We start from the raw sequence: 21,186 nt of genomic DNA on the forward strand, positions 1-21,186 counted from the left end.
ATGAGAAAGGACCAGGGTATCTGCAGGGCTTCCTCTCCTTGAGGATACCTGCTTGTCCCACCAGAGCAGATAATAATTGGCATTCAAAAAGATATGTTCCCTAAAAGATTCCCACTTTATGGGTCCTCAGATGCCTGCTTTTTCTGGTGCAGCTCCTGCCCCATTGGACCCACTCCCCCTTGAAATTCAATAGGCCCCCATTTTCTTAAACCTGTGGAGACTTGCTACTTCTCCCAACCATTAGGGATAAAGTAAAATCAGTGCAAGATAAAAATCTGGTGGATTACCTCAGAGAAGGGAGGTTGCGGCATCATTATTTCTTCTTCTTTTTTCTTTTGTTGTTCTTGGTTTTAATAGTTATATATATTGGGGAAATTTGTTGCTGGAGTGTGAGAATATACCATCATTAAGACTTTCTTGTCTCTCGGTATCACCTAATCCAAAGGTTTTCTTGAAATTTTAAAGAATATGAAAGAAATATTACTTTGTTTTCTCAGATACTGACAAATGCACCAAGTGCCCAGATGAACAATATCCAGCCAAGAACCAAGTCCGATGTATCCCCAAAAGAATAAGCTTCCTGTCCTATGAAGAGCATCTGAGCATCAGCCTCATCTCCTTTGCCCTACTCTTGTTCCTAACCACAGGCCTTGTTTTAATCATATTCATTCAAAACCTAGAAACTCCCATTGTCAAAGCCAACAACCGGGACCTCTCCTTCATCCTCCTGATCTCCCTCCTGGTTTGCTTTTTGTCCTCCTTTCTCTTCATTGGCCGACCAAGAAAAGTCACCTGTCTTCTCCGACAAACAATGTTCAGCATTGTCTTCTCAGTAGCTGTGTCTTCTGTGTTGGCCAAAACTATCATGGTAGTGATGGTCTTCCTGGCCTCAAAACCAGGGACTAGAATGAGAAGATGGTTAGGGAAGAGCTTGGCCAACTTTATCATCCTTTCTTGTTCAGTTATCCAAATTTTCATTTGTGTCATGTGGCTGGGAGTTTCTCCCCCATTTCCTGACTATGATCTTCATTCCCAGCCTGGAGAGATCATTCTTCAATGCAATGAAGGCTCTGTCACCATGTTTTATGTTGTCCTTGGCTACATGGGTTTCCTTGCTGCCATTTGTTTCACTGTGGCTTTCCTGGCCAGAAATCTGCCTGGAGCTTTCAATGAAGCCAAACTGATCACCTTCAGCATGGTGGTCTTCTGCAGTGTCTGGATCTCCTTCCTCCCCACTTACTTGAGCACCAGAGGAAAATACATGGTGGCCGTGCAGGTTTTCTCCATCTTGGTCTCCAGTGGTGGACTGTTGGGCTGTATCTTCTTCCCCAAGTGCTACATTATCATCCTGAGACCAGATCTAAACACTAAGGAAGATCTAGTGATAAAAGTAGGGAACTGATAATGAAATTGTTTCTTGGGTTCTTAAAATTTAATTATTGATTGCGTTTGTTCTTGGTTTATATGTTTAGTCTGCCTGTTTGACTATTAAGGTTATTTAAAGTCTAAGGAAATAAAGAAGTTAGATTAATAAAATTAAAATCCAACATAATTATCAAATAATAAAATAAATTAATAATTAATATTTGTGTTTTTAAACTGTTGCTAGCCCTCCTTTTCCTGAGCATGCAGGTTAACCAATATTTGGATTAAGCAACCCTTTAAGAGAGAACACATAGGAACATTATCCTGGGCTTTGGACTGCTTTAAGCTTGGTAGGTATCTTTAAAGTTAGTTAGGAGGTTATCAACCTCATCTCCTTCTTGATTCATTCTGAATTGGTATTTCAGTTCCTCCAAGGTCTGTGTCAAGGTTCTGGTTGATGATCCCAACAATGCAAACACCTATGAGACATTCTAATCTCTTCATGTAAATCTTTTATTTATATCCCGCTCTTCTCCGAAGACTAAGGGCGGCTTACAATATAAGCACAAATCAATGTGCTTAGCAATAGCCTTCATTCTATGTATATGCCTGCTTATTAGGGCTTCCCCCCCCCCAAGCGGCATTATTACAAAGTCAGCTTAATTGCCCCCAACAATCTGTGTCCTCATTTTACCTACCTCGGAAGGATGGAAGGCTGAGTCAACCTTGAGCCTGGTGGGATGCGAACCTGCACTAATTGCAGGCAGCTGGTGTTACTTAAGGAGGCATTAGCCCACTGCTCCACCAAGGCTATATCTCCTACATGGAATGTTACGCCAGCTCTCCTTTAAGAAGAATTTTCACAAGCGGTCCAAAGCCTGTCCAGTAGGTTCCAGAAGAGCTGTAAAGACCTGGGGGAAGATGGCTGGAATGGGTCTGGCAAAGAATGGCCAGGACATGGGCCAAATGGACTTCGGAGCTCATGTGATGGTGACCCATCCAAAGGAACCACTGGTGACATGAGACGGGATCACGGCGATCGGGAGCCAAACCTTGACAGGAGGGGAGATATGGAAGGTCATGATGCCAAAGGTGGCCAAAGCCGAGTTCCTACTAAGCTTCCCTTGGGGTGGAGCCCGCGCAAATCCTGAGGTGGAAAGAGAAGTCATCTGCTAAGTGGGAAGAGTTGGTGCAATGGAAGTATCTGATGGCCTGTCTCAGCCCATCAGTCGAGCACCTGAGGGAGAGGGTTGTCAGTCAGATTCTTGACAGTCTTGATGTATTTGGGGGAGAAGAGTAAGTGTAGAAGATGCAGTGTTGCAAATTTAACAGCTCTAATTGGATTTGGTGTTTCTTTCATTTTTCTCCTGATGGATTCTTTCTCAGCAATCACCATTTTTTTTAAGCTCCAGACCAACTTTTATCCTTTTCTTGGCTTCTTCCCCTCTAGCCTCTCATTCCAGCTTCTCTGGGCTGAGATGCTGAGCAGACTTTCCTCCTTCTGGTGAAGAATATTTTTTAGCAGACATCTTTATAGCCTGTGTCTTTCTGACAGGGTTGGCATACAGGTATCTTTGCCACTTCTCAATAATGTGACTGCCCTAGCACCACCTAGCCTGTCCATTGCTGCCAGTTTCTATGGGGAGGGGGGGAAGTAAAGACCTGTGGTTGGTATGTGACCTCTACTGATTGTCAGAGGAATATTTTTTTAAAAAAGCCCCACCTCTTGATTCCCTCCTTACTCCCTAATGCTCAATATCCCACTTCTAGTACCATATAATAGAGGAAAAGGTGTCCTCAGAATTAAATCTTCACTGCCTCTGAGCTACTTCAGTTCTGAAGAGACCCAGAGCAGCTACTGGCCAATTTGCTCTCTTTGCTCCCTCCCTCCCTCCCTCTGGGGAACCAGAAGAGGATTGAAGGGAAAATCCTCAGCCACCTATGGTTAGAGTGTCTCCTCTGACAGTGGACAGTGGAAACAAATCTTTCTTCTTAGAGGATGGAAAATTCCTTCCAGTGTGCAGCATCCTACTTCTTGTGGAATCAGATGTAGGACCCAAAGGAAGTAACAAATTCGTACTACAGTGTTTATTAGCATCCCCGAAAAGAAGACTGGGTCTTTTTTTTTGCCTCCAAAAGATGCACCAGGTCTTATTTTCAGAGGATGTCATACTCACCTCCAGCACTGACAGCCCTGCCCAGCAGGTTCACTTCTTCTGCGGCCAAAGGAACAGTTTCATTCTGCAGCTTCATTCCGATCTGCATTTTGCGGTCAGGTCCTTTCAGATGGCCTCTGCAGTTGAGTACCGAGCTATGGATAGAATCCATAGCTCATCCATAGCTTGTTTCTTGTTTGCAGTGGCCCTCTGGAAAGGCCTGTGACAGAGAAATGCAGGCCTGGCTGCAGAAGACACGGGCTGGTGAGGAGAGTCCTGGCTGCAGTATAAATGTGTGTGGGGCACGTGGGGCAGCTCCACACCCACAAACCCGCCCTAGCTTGACTTTTACATATGTGCCTCACCCCAAAACTAGGGCTTATTTTCAGTGTAGGCCTTACTTTCAGGGAAACACGGTAATATTGAGAGATGGCCGCACACTCAATAAATAGATGCACACCTATTTGTGTATCTCAAAATGTCATGAGAGACTAAGTAACAAATGAAGATTCATAGGTGAAGGATGTCAAGGAATTGTCAGTGAGTTTAAAGCAACACAAAGCTGAAAACTCCTCACAGCCATGGGGCATGTTGAATAGCATAAATTCAATGGCCAGGATGTTCTGCAAAATTGCCCTTCTTTGCTGTTTCTGATCCTCATTCAGGAGAGGAGTAGCATTTGATGTTTGGCTTATATTTTTTTACTATTAAACAAGCCAGTTTTATAATATTGACATAGACATGGGCTGCTAGGGTTGTTTAGCCAATTATAGAGCTAGCAAGCCCATAAACTATTTCTTGGTTTGATTGCCTTATGTGGTCATCCCAACTATTGTCAAGTGGGGAGCCCCCAATGAGGTTTGTGTTCCTGCCTCCCAGCTATTGGATACCACATGAACAAGGAATCCAGAATCTGCTCAGATTCACATTACTGCCCCCTGATACAACAATCACAAGGTTCCAGTGACTGAGAGGACTCTGCTGGCTCTGTGGCATGTCATCCCCATTGCTTGATGCCTGGGTGAGGCTGTCCCTCTGCCTGCTCCAGCCTTGCCCAGGCTGAAAGCTTCCCTTGTCCAGATTCTCTGAGATCTGGTCTCCCCAGCCCCACCCTGTCATCTGCTTGTGGGAAGGAGGACAAGGAGGGAGCTTCATGAGCTTTTGTTCCAACTGCCCCAACGGCTTGAAACAGGGAGTCATAGAGACATAGAACTTTGGAGGGAACTTGGGTAATCTCAGCCTTTACTCACATTTATTTTGCGGTTTGTCTAAAGACGCGCTGGCTCAGTGGGTTCGGACGCTGAGCTTGTCGATCAGAAGATCGGCAGTTTGGCGGGTTGAATCCCAAGTGCCGCGTAACAGAGTGAGCACCTGTTACTCGTCCCAGCTTCTGCCAACCTAGCAGTTCGAAAGCACAGCAAAATGCAAGTAGAAAAATAGGGACCACTCCAGTGGGAAGGTAACAGCGTTCCGTGCGCCTTTGGCGTCCAGTCATGCCGGCCACATGACCACGGAGACGTCCTCGGACAAGCGCTGGCTCTTCGGCTTTGAAACGGAGATGAGCACCGGCCCCTAGAGTCGGAAACGACTAGCACGCATGTGCGGGGGAACCTTTACCTTTACCTTTAAAGAAATTTAACCAAGACATGGTGAACTTTACACATGCCTGGGTGTCATCAGCGCACAGCAACAAGTCATCAACCCATGGAATCACCCCTCCCTTTCAGGGCTGCAGCCGAAGAACCTCCAGCATCCTCCCATCAGGGAAGAAAAGAAGGAGTGAGAGAAAGAAAAGAGAGAGAGCTACAGCCACCTCTTCAACTGCTACGAAATGGGATTTCTCCAGCAGTCCAGGCTCTTCACTTTTACCCAACAATTGCAATCCTTTTTTAATTTTTATGGAAGAGAGAGGGTGTTACTTTGAAGGTGCTGGTTTTGCCCCCCTCCCCAGGTGGGGGGTGGTTTCAATCTCTTCATTCAGCTTCCAGGAAAAAACGTTCTTGCTTTGTAGCAGCACCATTAAAAAATATTCCTAGCCTAGCAGTTCATCCTCACATGCACAACCTTGTTGCTCTAACAAGGGAGTGTTTTCAATGCTAAAATTGCTACAACAATAATAATAATAATAATAATAATAATAATAATAATAATAATAATAATAATAATAATAATAATAATAATAAATCTTTCTCACACACTTTCATTTTAACCAGAGGCTGGGAGGGGAATCAGGAATTGTTCTGGGCCCGCTTCCTCCCTTTCTGAATCACTGGCATCCATTGCCCTCCGTGGGATTTCTTCCTTCCCTGAAAAACGTTCCTCACAAACACCTTCAAGTTCCCTCTTAAAAACACTTCCAGGAGTTTCTTCCCTCAGAAACTCTTTCCCAATTCTTCCCTGTTCCTGTCACGAGCAGATACGCCTTAACCGTCTCTTCCAAATGCTGCTATCTCCATCAAAGGCTCCATTCCAGAAGGAGTAAATTAGCACAACTCAGTGGGGAGCTGAGCACCAGTGGAGGTGGCAGACTGTCTCTCCTCCCCCTGTACCCCACGTAACTTTCCCTTCTCTTTTGGGGTAAAATATTTCCAGGGTGGGGCAGGTCAGAAAACCCCATTCATCAAGGCTAACATGGTCAGTCATATTAGGCCGGTGAGACTGTCCTGGTTAAAATCTCCATCCAGGAGGGGAGCCAAAGCCAGCAGGCCTATTTCCTAGCTCGAAGCTCTCGTGCCAGAAGAGAGAAGGTGATAGGACATCGCCAATAGTCCTCCTCATCCCACACTCTGTCCCCTTCTTTCTGAACACCCAGCAGTGAGGTGGAGGCTGTACAGGAGCTACAGACAGAGAGGCTTGTTAAGAACGTGGGGGAGCTGAAAGTGCTGCATGTCCTCCATCCTCCAAAGAATAACATGGCTAAATGCCTATGCACCAAATTCTCCATTTTTGGTCAGTTACAGAATCTCTACCAAATAACTTCACACAAGCACATGGACTGAGAACTGAATTCAATCATGCCCTCTGTGAAGTATAGGGAACGGTTTCTGGAATTGGGTATGTGTAGTTTAACGAAGAGAAGGGTGAGGGGTGACATGATAGCAGTGTTCCAATATCTCAGGGGCTACCACAAAGAAGAGGGAGTCAAGCTATTCTCCAAAGCACCTGAATGCAGGACAAGAAGCAATGGATGAAAACTAGTCAAGGAGAGAAGCAACCTAGAACTAAGGAGAAACTTCCTGACAGTGAGAACAATTAACCAGTGGAACAACCTGCCTCCAGAAGCGGTGAATGCTCCAACACTGGAAGTTTTTAAGAAGAGACTGGACAGCTGTTTGTCTGAAATGGTATAGGGTTTCCTGCCTTAGCAAGGGTTGGACTAGATGACCTCCAAGGTACCTTCCAACTGATGATGATGATGATGATGATGATGATGATGATGATGATGATAATGTAATTAATCACACTAAATGATGATCTCATTTGTGGAAATGATCAGAAACCTAGCTGAAATTAGTCCTCTTAACTGGAATTCTGTGTGGGAAAACAACACAAATTTAATTTAGAGGGATACTGGGAACAGTTTCTCATCAATCTGTATCCACATTCTGGGTCTTAACTGAAGAAACCCAAGATTGTGTTTTATTCTCTGGAAATCCACCCCACCCCCAGGAATTGTTATTAAATATTCTATTTCTCTTATTTAGAGAGGATTATACTTCAGCATTCATGCAATTTGCATAGGAGAAAAGATGAGTTTTTTGCTCAAAATCTGGACCAAGGAAAACCAGTAAGGATTCAGGAGCAAAACAGGATTAGCAGGTCGCTTATTCGCCTTGTTTCCATTGAACATGCTCAACTTCTGATCTGGTGCCATAGATGTTGTTGGGTTGCTTCGAATTTATATCAAACTTATCAATCTATTTTCTTTGCCATTTGAACTCATGTTTTTCATCTTTCTATTTAGGTCCTATCCAAACCCAAGTGGGAGGAATGTTGTCCACCACAATTCTTGAAGGTACCTCATGGAGAAGACTATACATTTTCAAATTTTTACTTTATTTCCACTATTTGTGTCTCTCTCCCAGTTTATGAAAATTGAGGACCTTGGAAACAGCCCTTCTCTGTCATAGAACCTCCCCCCTAAAAGAATATCCTCCCTGAGACCCAAAGATGATTTTTCACGAGGCAATAGGACTTGCAAACAGGCCCAACTTTTACCCTTAGAAAGGGTTTAAGGATATTGTTTATTTCCTTGCTATTAGAAGATAGGCAGCACTTGAGTTTAGTGCCACCAACACAGAATGTCAACAAACTACATCGCTCTGCATGGTCTTCCCCAAACTTTTCTGGAGACAAGTTATCACACTGAAGTCAATTCCCTGGGTGTTGAACTATCTTCATCCACAGTCACTTTTTGGACAAGACATCACAGGAAAAGACCACAGCCACTACACAACAATGCCCTCAATGGTGGATCTGTGGTTTTTTTTTCTCTAAGATGCTCTTCTCCAGCTACTCCTCTGGAAATGGAGTCCTGAAGAAATTTTAGGTCCCCAGAGGAGAAGTTACTTCTCACTGTCATTTTCAAACTTCTGGTCTCTGGGACCTCTTCTGCTACTTCTCCAATGACTGTCTTTGAGGTAAACATCAGACTGAAACAACATGGAAGGGATCTTGCATCAGAAAAGGATAAATGCCTCAGTCAGACACAACATGGCACTGGTTTTGGGACAGGTAGGGACTGTGTCCTTGAATGTATTTTCTCTCCTTTCCAGGTGAAGCTTGGTTTATCTCTGTCTGAATCAGGAAAGTCACTAGAATTTCCACATTATAAAGGTGTTTTCAATTCATCTAACTCTTATTGTTTTTTCTTGGAAACAGGAAGGGAATTGATTCAGATTCACAAATTATGGACCTTCTGCTTGTGCTTCTGTTGCTGCTGGTGTCCCAGCCAACCTCTGGAAAGCTTAGAATGAAATGTCTGCTGAATTTCGAGCAGCAGGATGGAAAAAAGCCATGGAGCTATTACAGGCCAGGAGACCATATCATTAGTATCATCAACACTGGAACAAAAATATTGCGATCAACAATGCTGCCTTTCAACACGGCACCTCGTTGTCAGTTTGAGTTGTAAGTCATTCACTGTGATGAAGTTTCATTCCCTCTATATGCAGTTCTCATTCTTTTCTTCTTATTTCACTTATGGCTGTATTGTACGACCTATCTTATTTCTTGAAATGTTTTGATTTCCATTGCTTCTCTCTTTTGCCTCATTTTGTAGAAAAAAATCCTGAATCCAAAGATGGGGCAGAAAAAAAGAAATCCTGAAAAAAAATCCAGATTCTATAACTTTCCTGGTCTAATCCTCAGTTATACTTCAATACCAACTTTGGTTTAAAGTAGTCATTGAATGGATTGTACTTTTCTCTGCCCAGCCCATGTCCATATTTTTCACAATTCATATTCAGTGCCTGATCCTAATAAAAACAGAGAATGACCATGGTTTGGAATGGCTTTTCTGGATTTGAAACGGCCTCTTCTTATTATGATGGTTCTATTTTAATGATTGATATGATTTTGAATGCTGGTTACTTGTTAGTTCAAAATTAGTTTTGCCACAAATAATGATTTATTTGTGATTCTTAACTTTAATGGAAAGCTATCTCCATCTCCTCCCCCCATCACTCATTAAAAGAAATGGTGATGGGTAACTATCATTTTCCTCTGGTTTTGGATGAGTATTGGCTTAAGCCTCAGAAGGTTTGTGGAGAAAGAGCATTAAAATAAATAAATAAATAAATAAATAAATAAATAAATAAATAAATAAATATTTATTTTGTTCTTAATGATGGTGATGATAATATGAACATTTTTATGTTAGTTTACCTTTTGATAAGTATAGATTACTACGCTACGCTTTTAATATTCAACTGGTCAACAAGACTCCCCGGCTTGTGCACAATTTCACACTTGGCTACAATATCCATGACAACTATTTGAACACACTTTTGACTTCGGATGCCTTGATGGATCTGCTCTCTACTGGAGAAGCCAATGTTCCCAACTACAGCTGTGGAAGGAAGGACAACATTTTGGCTCTTGTTGATGCAGCTACTAATGACCTCTCCATCCAGATGTCAACATTAGGAGATACCTACAAAGTCCCTCAGGTTTGTATGTCTACTTTCCTATAGGTAAACTGAATGCGGTGGTGAGTCGGTATGTGATAGATCACTTTGGAACTGAAGAACTGCTTTTCATCATGGCCATTATTTGTATCATGCTTAAGGATTGGGATCCAGAGTGTTTAGGAGGTAAGGATCAAAGCAGTGATATCCTAGCATGACATCGTCATCATTGATTTGGGTCTTCTGCTACATATTTGGAAATGCAAGGAGAGACTCTGGGTTCAATCGAAGGGTCTTTGGTACAAAAGAAAGGTGCAGCAGAGATGGGACATCATCTTTTGTACATAACCTTAGCCAAAATAATGTAAGCTAAATGTATTATCTTACCTGTAGCCGATAAAAACATATGTCTTATGAATTCATAGAGATTGCTATCATTAATCAATGACTTTATTTTAAAAAATTACAAGCATATTAGCCAGCGTGTTAAATTTTTTTTTACTCTAAAGATTTCATGATGAAATTCATCATAAACGGCTTGAAGAGCAATAAAGCTCCTGTGAAGGATTTTCTGCCAGCTGAACTGTTCAAAAAATTTCCCTAATTGTGCTGTCCTCTATTGGCAGGTTCATTTATGCATATTAATAATTCTAGTAATGTGTTTGTGTGTGTGTGTGTGTGTTTGTGTGTATAAAATGGCATCGGACCTTCGCTCCTTCCGGCGCGGGCTGAAGACCCACTTATTTGAACTAGCTGGTCTGGCCTGATGGGGAACCTTAGGGTTTTTTAATGGGTTTTTACTGTTTTTATTGTTATTGTAATTTTTAATTGGGCATTTGTTTAATTTCTTTTTAATTTTTGTATTGTTATTTATATATGCCCTGTTAACCGCCCTGAGTCCTTCGGGAGAAGGGCGGTATACAAATTGAATAAATAATAATAATAATAATAATAATAATAATAATAATAATAATAATAATAATAATAATAATAATAATAATAATAGTAGTAGTAGTAGTAGTAGTAGTAGTAATTTATAGACCCATTGGTCCAGTGGTGGGATTCAAATATGTGAACAACCGGTTCCCTGTGTGGATGCTGTTTCTGGAAATCCATTCTGGGCCTGGGCAACAAAAAAAATTATCTACTGGTTCTACCGAAGTGGTGCGAACCGGCTGAATCCCACCACTGCATTGGTCTAATATATAATATGGCTAAAATATATACTCAGATCCTCTTGAGTAGAGTTGAGAGTGGGTAGAGGAACAAAGAATTTCTTGCTGAAGAACAAGCAAGCTTTAGACAGTGTTTGGCCTGAGAAAGAGCACTTGGCATATTGTCCTCAAAGGAACTAAGCTAAACTGCTAAGCTTGTAAGCCGCCCTGAGTCTTCGGAGAAGGGCGGGAAATAAATGGAATTAAAATAAAAATAAATAAATAAATTAAAAAAACTAAATCCACACTGAGGGCAGCATACAGTGAGGTACCTCAAGATTCTGTCTTAGGCCCAGTGCCCAATTATTGGTATTACATTAAATCTGTGGAAACTGACAGACTCCCAAAAGTCTGTGTTTCAGAAGAGACAATTAAAGAAGAGACTATTTCAATTAAAGACACCTTAAATTGTACAGCTGACAAGTAATATTAGGAGGTGTGGTCTTCCTGTTTCTTGTGCAACTGGAAAAGAAGCTAAAAGGTTTGCTGCAGAAAGAAATCAGATATAGAAGCAGAGAAAGAGAGAAACACGTTCAATAAGGATGGCACATTGAAATGAATGGTGCTCTACAAATGTAATTCCAAACTGGCAAGTATCTCGATGGAGAAATACCTGAGTATCATAAGGTTTACTCTAGCAGGATATGAGCACTGGATACAAATAATAAACACAGAAGATTTAACCAAGACCCTTGTAATGAAGAGACTTGTATTTGCTGAGTCCTAGAGATAGACAAAACACATCTATTATTTGAATGTAAATTATGTAAGAAAAAGATCAGTATCTTGGATCACAGATTAGATCATTTAGATCTTTATAATAAAATAAATATTTCCTGCTTGGTCAATTTTTTTTTAAAAAATGCATCCAATATGTTGCTTTATTTGAAAAAACTATTTCAGTGGATATATGGATATGTGGGTTGGAGATGTAGGAGTGATACAGACATATGGTTTGCATTCTTTATTCTTATTTTTATTCTAACTTATTTTCTTTTATACTATTGCTATATACAGTCCTGTTAATGTTATAAGAGAGAGAGAGAGATAAGAGATAAATTGCCATTTTTTACTGTGGGCACAACTGCTCACATCAAAAATGAAATTTAGTTGCCCGCTCTCAAAGTGAAACACATACATGACACACACCTAAAACATACTACATACAACATATGTATAGACCCACACCCTTATATATACATAAAAATAAAATATTAAATACCGTCCAATTTGAATATATAATGGAAGGAGGAAACCTGAGACTTGACAACGTTAATGCTGTATGGAATGAAACTATGGATGAATCTGGATGTTCTGCTGTGGATACCACAAAGCCCCCTCCTCCCAGAAGGTAACAAGGAAAACAGGTTGTGAAGAGGATGTGTCGTGTCCCAGATAATCTTACGGACCCTGTTCAAACAATGCTTCTGTGCTAACTGCCAATGATCTTTTCGGCCATCCTCACCACTCTCTGCACAGTCTTCCTGTCCGAAGCAGGGATGCTTCCAAACCAGACTGCGATGTTGTACGACAGGATGCTCTCAATCGTCCCCCTGTAGAAAGTGGTCAGGACAGGGGAAGGAAGATGTGCTTTTCCCATGCGATGCAGAAAGTGCAGGCGTGCTGTGCCTGCTTCACCAGTTTCTCACTGTTGAGCGACCAAGCCAGCCTTCTTCTTACCTGAACACCCAGGAATTTGATGCTGGTAACCATCTCCACAGGTGAATCATTAATGCACAGAGAAGTGTGGCTGTGCCTGCCTTTTCTGAAATCAACAATGATTTATTTGGTTTCCCAGTATTTAAAACTAGGCTGTTTTCTTTACACCAATTTACCAACCACTCGACCTCCTTGTGGTAAGCTTCCACATTGTCAACATGCATAAGGCCCACTACTGTTGTATCATCTGCACACTTCACAATATGGTTGGTGGCAAACCTAGCACAACAGTCATGAGTCAACAGGGTGAACAGCAGCAGACTTAGGATGCAGCCCTGAGGAGAACCTGTGCTCAAGAAAATGGTATTAGAGGTATTTGTTCCAGCTCGCACATATTGGGGCCTGTTAGTAAGAAAATCAAGAATCCAGTTGCACAAAGGGGTGTTTAAGTCTAAAAGGCCCAGTTTGTCTACTAGATGCTTGGGAATGATTGTGTTAAATGCCAAACTGAAGTTGACAAACAACGGACACACATGAGTATTTCTTTCCTCTAAGTGCTTCAAGCTCAGATGGAGAACAGAAGAGATAGCATCCTCTGTAGAGTGGTTTGGTCGGTAGGCAAACTGAAGTGGGTCAAATGCTGGTGGGAGGCTGGATACAAAAAGTCCTTTATCAGCTTTTCAAAGCATTTCATAATGGTGGATGTCAGTGCAACCGGACGGTAATCATTGAGGCCTGTAATTGTGGACATTTTTGGTATTGGTAAGATGATTTTTATTTTTATTTTGTTATTTATTTATTTATTTATTTATTTATTTGTTTATTTATTTATTTATTTATTTATTTATGATGTATTTTTTATTCTTTATTTTCATAGGGGTTAATTGGTAATCAACAATAAACTATTCTAATAAATTCATGAAATTGTATTTCTTTAATACAATTAATTTCTTTAATACAATTGTATTTCTTTAATACAATTCTAATATTTTAGAATTGATCTGACCCCAAATATAACACAATATATTCTTCATCATTTTTACAGATCAGTTCTGAATTATTTTCAGATTTCCTGCTTGATCAAAGTCAATTGCCCTTTTATCATGGACTTTTTCCCCAAAAAGGGATCCTCTACACAGGAATCGTCCAAGTGCTCCTTCATTTCAGATGGACCCTGGTTGGTCTCTTTGCTCCAGACACAGAAAATGGAGACAATTTCATGAGGACTTTTACTCCTTTGCTTGTCAGGAATGGAATCTGTGTGGTTATATCACAACAGTTCTCAACAACTCAACTTACAGCACCCCTCAGGGATGCCCTCTCTAAGTGGAGACAAGTCAATGTCTATATTCATTACATAGAATTTGGTGCTGCTTTGGAAAGAATTCTTCTTTTCCATTTAATGCTTAGGTGTTTGCCAGGACCTATTGAAGGGAAAGTCTGGATCACAACACTCCTTGGGCTATATCCACTTAAAAAGCACAGAGCTCTCAAATATGTGAATAGTATCTGGACTGTTGATTTTGAGAGAAAAAAGAGGCCAATAAAGGATGCCTTTATACCCAATTTCTTTCTGGACCCACCCTTTGGGCATCAGTCATTTCGCTGCTCTTTTTCAAAGCATGTCTTTTCTGTCAAAGGCCGGAAAAGATGCACTGAGAAATCACCACTGGAAACCCAACAGAAAAAGAACATGATGAGGGCCTTGAATATCTATTATCATTACAGTGTCATTAAGACTCTGGACCATGCCTTGAAGGCTGCATATTCCTCCATATCCAGGAGGAGAAGGAAGGAGAGAAAAAGGATTTTGGGGGCTTCAAGGCTGCAGCCATGGCAGGTATGGGATCCTGACAAGGATCCATTAAACTTAGTTCCTCTTGAGAAGAAAAAAAAGGGAGAAGGGGGGGAACCATATCAACTTACTTGTGTTAACAGGACTACAAGAGGTTTGGCCAATCTAATTACTTCAGCAAGAATGTTCACCAGAACAGGAACCACAACAGATAGTTTGATATTAAACACTGCTAATTTAAAAATGACACAGGTATTTTTAAATAAATTCCTGTAGGTAAGGGGTTTGTAATAAATAACTTAGAATTTTACCTTCATAATTTTGAAGGAGCCCCTTAGAATGATCTAAGTCGTGTAGATCATGGTCGTGTCATGGTTCCAACAGATGAAACCCTTCAAAAGAACTTTGAGGCATTGTTTAACTTAAAGGTTCTTTTATTCGAGAAACAAAGTATTGGCACTACATAGTTGAACCCAAAACCTAAATTCCCCTCCCCTGGATACAAAGTAACAAAGTATAATTCCCTCCTCCAATAAACAGTCATAAATCACATTCCCCAATTAACTTGAAGTGTCCAGATCCTCCTGCATTTTAAGCCTATCTTCTGGAGTATTGGCTATTCCTGCCAGCTTGGTGTCATCTGCAAATTTGATGAGTTCCCCATCTATCCCCTCATCCAAATCGTTGATGAAGATGTTGAAGAGCACTGGGCCCAGAACAGAGCCATGGGGCACCCCACTACACACTTCCTTCCATGTAGATGCAGTTCCATTGAGGACCACACGCTGAGTACGGCCTGTCAGCCAGCTACGAATCCATCTGGTGGTGATGCTATCTAACCCACATTTTTCTATCTTATCAAGTAGTAGGTTGTGATCTACTTTATCAAATGCCTTACTGAAGTCCAAGTAAACTATATCTGCAGCATTCCTCTGGTCCACTGTATCTTATACCTGTCTTCTGGAATGTTGGCTATTCCTGCCAGCTTGATGTCATCTGCAAATTTGATGAGTTCCCCATATATCCCCCTCATCCATATCATTGATGAAGATATTGAAGAGCACTAGGCTCAGAACAGAGCCCTGGGGCACCCCACTAAACACTAACCTCTATGTAGATGCAGTTCCATTGAGTACCACACTCTGAGTATGGCTGGTCAGCCAGCTACAAATTCATCTTGTGGTGATGCTGTCTAATCTAGATTTTTCTATCTTATCAAGTAGTAGGTTGTGGTCTACTTTATCAAATGCCTTACTGAAGTCCAAGTAAATTATATCCACAGCATTCCTCTGGTCCACTAATTTTGTCACCTGGTCAAAAAAATGCAATAAGATTTGTCTGGCATGATCTGTTATAATTGTCATTTTTTTCAATCATATTGTTTTCAATGAATATATTTTCAATATATTTGACAAATTTTGCTGAAGCTTTCTTTTTCATTTTTGAACATAGAAGTGAAACCGGTTCTTTGGTTAGACCTCTGTAAAAAAAAGATTCAAATGAGGAACAAAGGGCTAATTTACCATGTTTACTGCTTTTGAAATACCTGGATGTTCTCATTCTAGTTCCATCCTTTTTTGAAGAAGAATGAGTTTTGCAATCTTTCTGAATACAAACTGTACTTGGACCAAAATGGAGATTTAAAGGCCGATTTAAGTATATTTAGCTCAGTGTTTCTCCCCAAGAAGAACCCCTTGAGAGACAAACTGGTGACTGTTGAAAAACAGAGAATTATTATCAACCGAGATCATCTCTTATGGCACAAGTTGCACAACAGGGTAGGAGAAATGTTGGTGTTTTTTCTCTATTTACCAAAGGCTTCTGACCCATTTCATTGGACTAAGCCTATGCACCTTGGCTCAATGTTGAAGTGGAGTAGCATGAAAATGGTAAGAGAGGGGTAATCCCTCAAGTGCTGGGGATTGTGATCCACTTCTTCACAGTCCACAAATAGCAAACAAGAAGGCAAATTTATTGAGCAGCGCCTGAATTCAGGTTTGGACTGAATTTGATGAAGTTGAATCAAGACTGGATGGAGGTTCTTTTGGTTCTAGTTGAAAATAAGATTTGGAATCAGATTCATCTTGTCCTGTTTGGGGCCAGTGTCCCATAGAAGGACAGGGCAAGAAGATTTTAAGAAACCCAGTTCTGGCTAGATTTATCAATTCTGATCGTTCACCTCACTAGGATAGTGCAATAGGCCTTCTGCTCCTATGAAGGAGGTCCAAGAATTTTTGTTGACATGGAATCAAAATGACTGGATTGCTGAGAGATAATGTCTTGGCCCAGCAAACTGAAGCATTGAAATATGATTTTGACTCAAAGAAAAGCCTTTCCTGATATCTGAAACAAATGTGGGGCAATTTAAAAGGAATGTTGCTTAGATTTGGGCTTTGGGCCCCTTGAATGCAATTGTTCAACTTGATTTTTAGATACTTTAAATCATTCTAGGAAGAAAATGAGGCTCCAGATTTAACTAATAAATAATACGGGTTTGTTGGTTATCTAATTGTAGTTCTTCAATGGAAAGGACCTTGTCTTGGATATCTAGCCGGACCTAAGAAAGCTCATCCGTTCTGCAACAAAAGATTCTTGACTTACACTTTTTGAGGGACATGCTCTCATGACCTCATCTCCACCTCGTATTGTTATAGTTCCAGAAACTGAACAATCACTTGTATTTCAACAGTATGTCAGCGTATCAGGATGGTTAATGCTAACATATTTTCTTTGAATTCATTGTTTTTCTACTTAGTCTCTGCCTCAGTCCAAATGTGTGGAAAAATGTCGTCCTGGATTTGTCAAGCAAAAGCGAGAAGGAGAGCCATTTTGCTGCTACAACTGTGTTCCTTGTGCAGAGGGGACCATCTCCACTCAGGAAGGTGGGTGACACCAGAGAAGAGGATAGGCCTTGTAGAAGTGGATTCATCCAGAGTAATTTTCATTAGTGAAAGTTAAAGGACAGAATGAATCTCAACTAACTTTTTGTTTATTTTCAAACTGCATGATTTCTTATCAAAATGAAAAATAGTAAAAACCTTGATAGGGATTGGAGAGTATGACATATTGGACAAGTTTGCTACTGCAAATACTGCTTTTTAGTTTGCATCTGTCCTTCCACATCTATCTTTCTAGGCATATCTGAGTTCTTTGAAATTTAGAGAATTGTCATAGGTCCATTTCCTGGAAGGATTATTGCAATTCCGTTTACACAAGCCTCCCTTGGCGGATCACTGGAAGATATACTGGTCCATAATGAGATGGTATGGACAGTTATGGGTGCACCTCATCACACTGATATTACCACTGGTCCAAATAGTCATTCCAGGTTACCTTGCTCTTCTAGTCAATTAGATTTTGAAAAACACGCATTGTCTGTGTCCAGTATGGTTCTGAGTAAGTATCATCTGGAAGGATCCAAAAACTGTGCCTCGTAAGATGGACTGATTCATTATTTACCTCTAATAACCTTGGTTACCATGAAAATTCTGCAGAATACACAGAAAATCATATTGGTCCTAGGATTTTCTCCAATTTCGTAGCTCTGTATGGTTTAAAAAATGATGTTCTTCCTATCTTCTTTTTGAGGAGATATTAAGAAACATTTTTGCAAAATGCTGCTGGTATCAGCTGGTATCCCAAAAACATATTACTTGAAATGTAAAGGACAGAATGTTAAAGAAATATTGGTTTTTTGTTTTCTCCGATACAGAAAAATGCACCAAGTGTCCAGATGATCAATATCCAAATGAGGAACAAGTTCAATGTATCCTCAAAGTTACGACCTTCCTGTCTTATGAAGAACATCTGGGCATCATCCTTGTCTCTTTTGCCCTACTTTTTTTCCTAACCACAGTTCTTGTCTTAATGATATTCATTCAATACCGAGAAACTCCTATTGTCAAAGCCAACAACCGAGACCTCTCTTACATCCTCCTGGTCTCCCTCCTGCTTTGCTTCTTGTCTCCTCTTCTCTTCATTGGTCATCCAAGGAAAGCCACCTGTTTTCTCAGACAAACGGTTTTCAGCATCATCTTTTCAGTTACCATTTCTTCTCTTTTGGCCAAAACAATCATGGTGGTGCTCTCTTTCTCTGCTACAAAACCAGGCAACCGAGTGAAGAGGTGGTTGGGGAAGAGCTTGAGCAACTCCATCATCCTTTCTTGTTCTGCTGTCCAAATTATCATCTGCTCCATCTGGCTGGGAGTTTTCCCCCCATTCCTTGACTCTGACTTCCACTCCCAGCCTAGAGTTATTATCTTGCAATGCAACGAAGGCTCTGTTATCATGTTCTACACCTCTCTCAGCTATCTGGGCTTTCTGGCTGCCATCTGCTTCAGGGTGGCTTTCTTGGCCAAGAATCTGCCTGGGGCTTTCAATGAAGCCAAAGTGATCACCTTCAGCATGCTGGTCTTCTGCAGTGTCTGGGTGACTTTTGTGCCCACCTACCTGAGCACCAAAGGGAAATACATAGTAGCTGTGCAGATCTTCTCCATCCTTGCCTCCAGTGCTGGTCTGCTGGTCTGCATCTTCATCCCCAAATGCTACATTATCATCCTCAGGCCAGACATAAATACAAAGGAGCAGCTTATAAGCAGAAGAAATGTGGCAATGTGAAACAGAAGAATTTTTACCCTCAAATTTCCCAAGAGTCCAAACCTTGAATATGGTGCAAAATGTTCGTCATGCATGATTTTGCTAGGAAAAATTAAAGGGCAGTTGTACAGTAGTGTCCTCCATCTTTGTCCAGCAAATTGCAAGGTGGCCATTTAGTTCTTTTGAGTAGTTGAATTATCATATCTAACCTGTGCCCTTTGCTGAGCCCTGAAATGCCCCACCAAGATATTTTAAACTTGACATTTGTACATTGTGAAGTATGTTGATATGCCAGAAATAATTGCATAATTGCATAAACCTGTAAAAATGCCATAATTTTAGTTGAATGATAGTTTATCTGCAACTGGGGTTCTTTGTCATACTGGACTCAAGATCTCAGCATCCTCAGTATAATACTGCATTCTAGCCACCATGGCTCATTATTATAAATTATTATAAAGATTTATTTATTTATTTATTTATTTATTTATTTATTTATTTATTTATTTATTTATTTATTCAATTTATATACCGCCCTTCTCCCGTAGGACTCAGGGCGGTTCACAAGGTTTTTTTAAAAAACAATACAACAATTACAAAACTTAAAATCAATTAAAAAGATTATATAGACCTTGCAATAAAACCCCAGTTAAAATACAGTTAAAATCCCAATTAATATTCTCAGACCAGGCCAGAGAGCTCAAAGAGCCAGTTCTTCAGGTCCCGGCAGAATGAATGAAGGTTAGGGGCAGTCCTAAGCTCTGCAGGCAGCTGATTCCAAAGGGCAGGTGCACCCACAGAGAAGGCCCTCCCCCTGGGTATTGTCCGTCGGCAATCTTTTACCGGCGGTACCCTGAGAAGACCCTCCCTGTGGGAGCGCACAAGACGAAGGGAGCTTGATGCCGGCAGCAGGTGTTCCCTCAGATATCCCGGACCCAAGCCATGTAGGGCTTTATAGGTCATCACCAGCACCTTGAATCTCACCCGGAGGGCAACCGGAAGCCAATGCAGTTCGCAGAGCAGAGGTGTTACATGGGAGTATCGGGAAACCCCCATCACAACCTGTGCAGCCGCATTCTGCACCAGCTGAAGCCCCCGGGTGGTCCCCAAGGGCAACCCCATGTAGAGAGCATTGCAGTAGTCCAATCGGGAGGTCACAAGTGCATGAGTGACTGTACGCAGGGCATCTCGGTCCAGATAGGGCCGCAACTGGCGCACCAGGTGAACCTGGGCAAAGGCCCTCCTGGTCACGGCTCCTATATGGTCTTAAAAACTGAGCCGTGAATCCAGGAGGATGCCCAGGTTGCGAGCCCTATCAATGGGGGGGTAACACCTCACCCCCCATCATTAAAGGTGGAATAGACTGGTTAGTCTGAGTTGCCGGTATGCACAGCCACTCAGTCTTGGCAGGATTGAGATGAAGCCTGTTTCTCCCCATCCAGACCTGGACTGCCTCCAGGCAATGGGACATCACAGCGAGGGCATCACTGGGTTGGTTCGGGGTGGAGAGAAAAAGTTGGGTATCATCAGTGTACTGATGATACCCCACCCCGAAAGCACGAATGAGCTCATCCAGTGGCTTCATATAGATGTTGAACAGGAGGGGAGAGAGAACTGACCCCTAAGGGATTCCACAAACAAGATGGTGGTTGTTATGAAGAAGCAAGTGATTTCTCCTAGTGCAGATAGAAATATGGGCACTGGAAGTGTTTATCTGCTTATTCTGCTTACTTGTTGTGCCTCTTCCTATTGACCCCTGTAGAGTGTGATGTCAATGCTGCAAACATTGACATGTTTTTGCACTGACAATATAAGAGACAGCCTGTTACTTTAATTGCTTTGCTTGGGGGGGGGGAGGAAAACTACCTGGATGTTGTGAGAAGATTAGAAAAGCCCGCGTACAGAATGGGAAGTGAAACCTCATATGTAAAACTAATTGGATAATGTGATTTATGATGTGTAGATAAGGGCGGGGATTGTGTTGTGTTATGATGGGTTTGGGGGGGGAGATTTCAGATTCTGGCATTCTTCATGAGTGCCGATGTTTCATTTCATTATTAAGACTTTTTAGACAAACAATGCTTGTATTTTGTTTGAACTCTCTCATTTATCGGAACCATGACATGTGATGTAGTTTACAAGAATGTTATAAACATACCTGTGGGATTTTGTAGGTGGTGAGCATGGTGGCAATAGTTGGAAGGGAACTTGTAGATCATCTAGTCCAAGAATGAGCTTAACATCCCTGATAATCACAATGAGGTGGTCACTGA

This window comes from Vipera ursinii (genome assembly GCF_947247035.1).
Source record: "Vipera ursinii genome assembly, chromosome: 2".
Lineage (NCBI taxonomy): Eukaryota > Metazoa > Chordata > Lepidosauria > Squamata > Viperidae > Vipera > Vipera ursinii.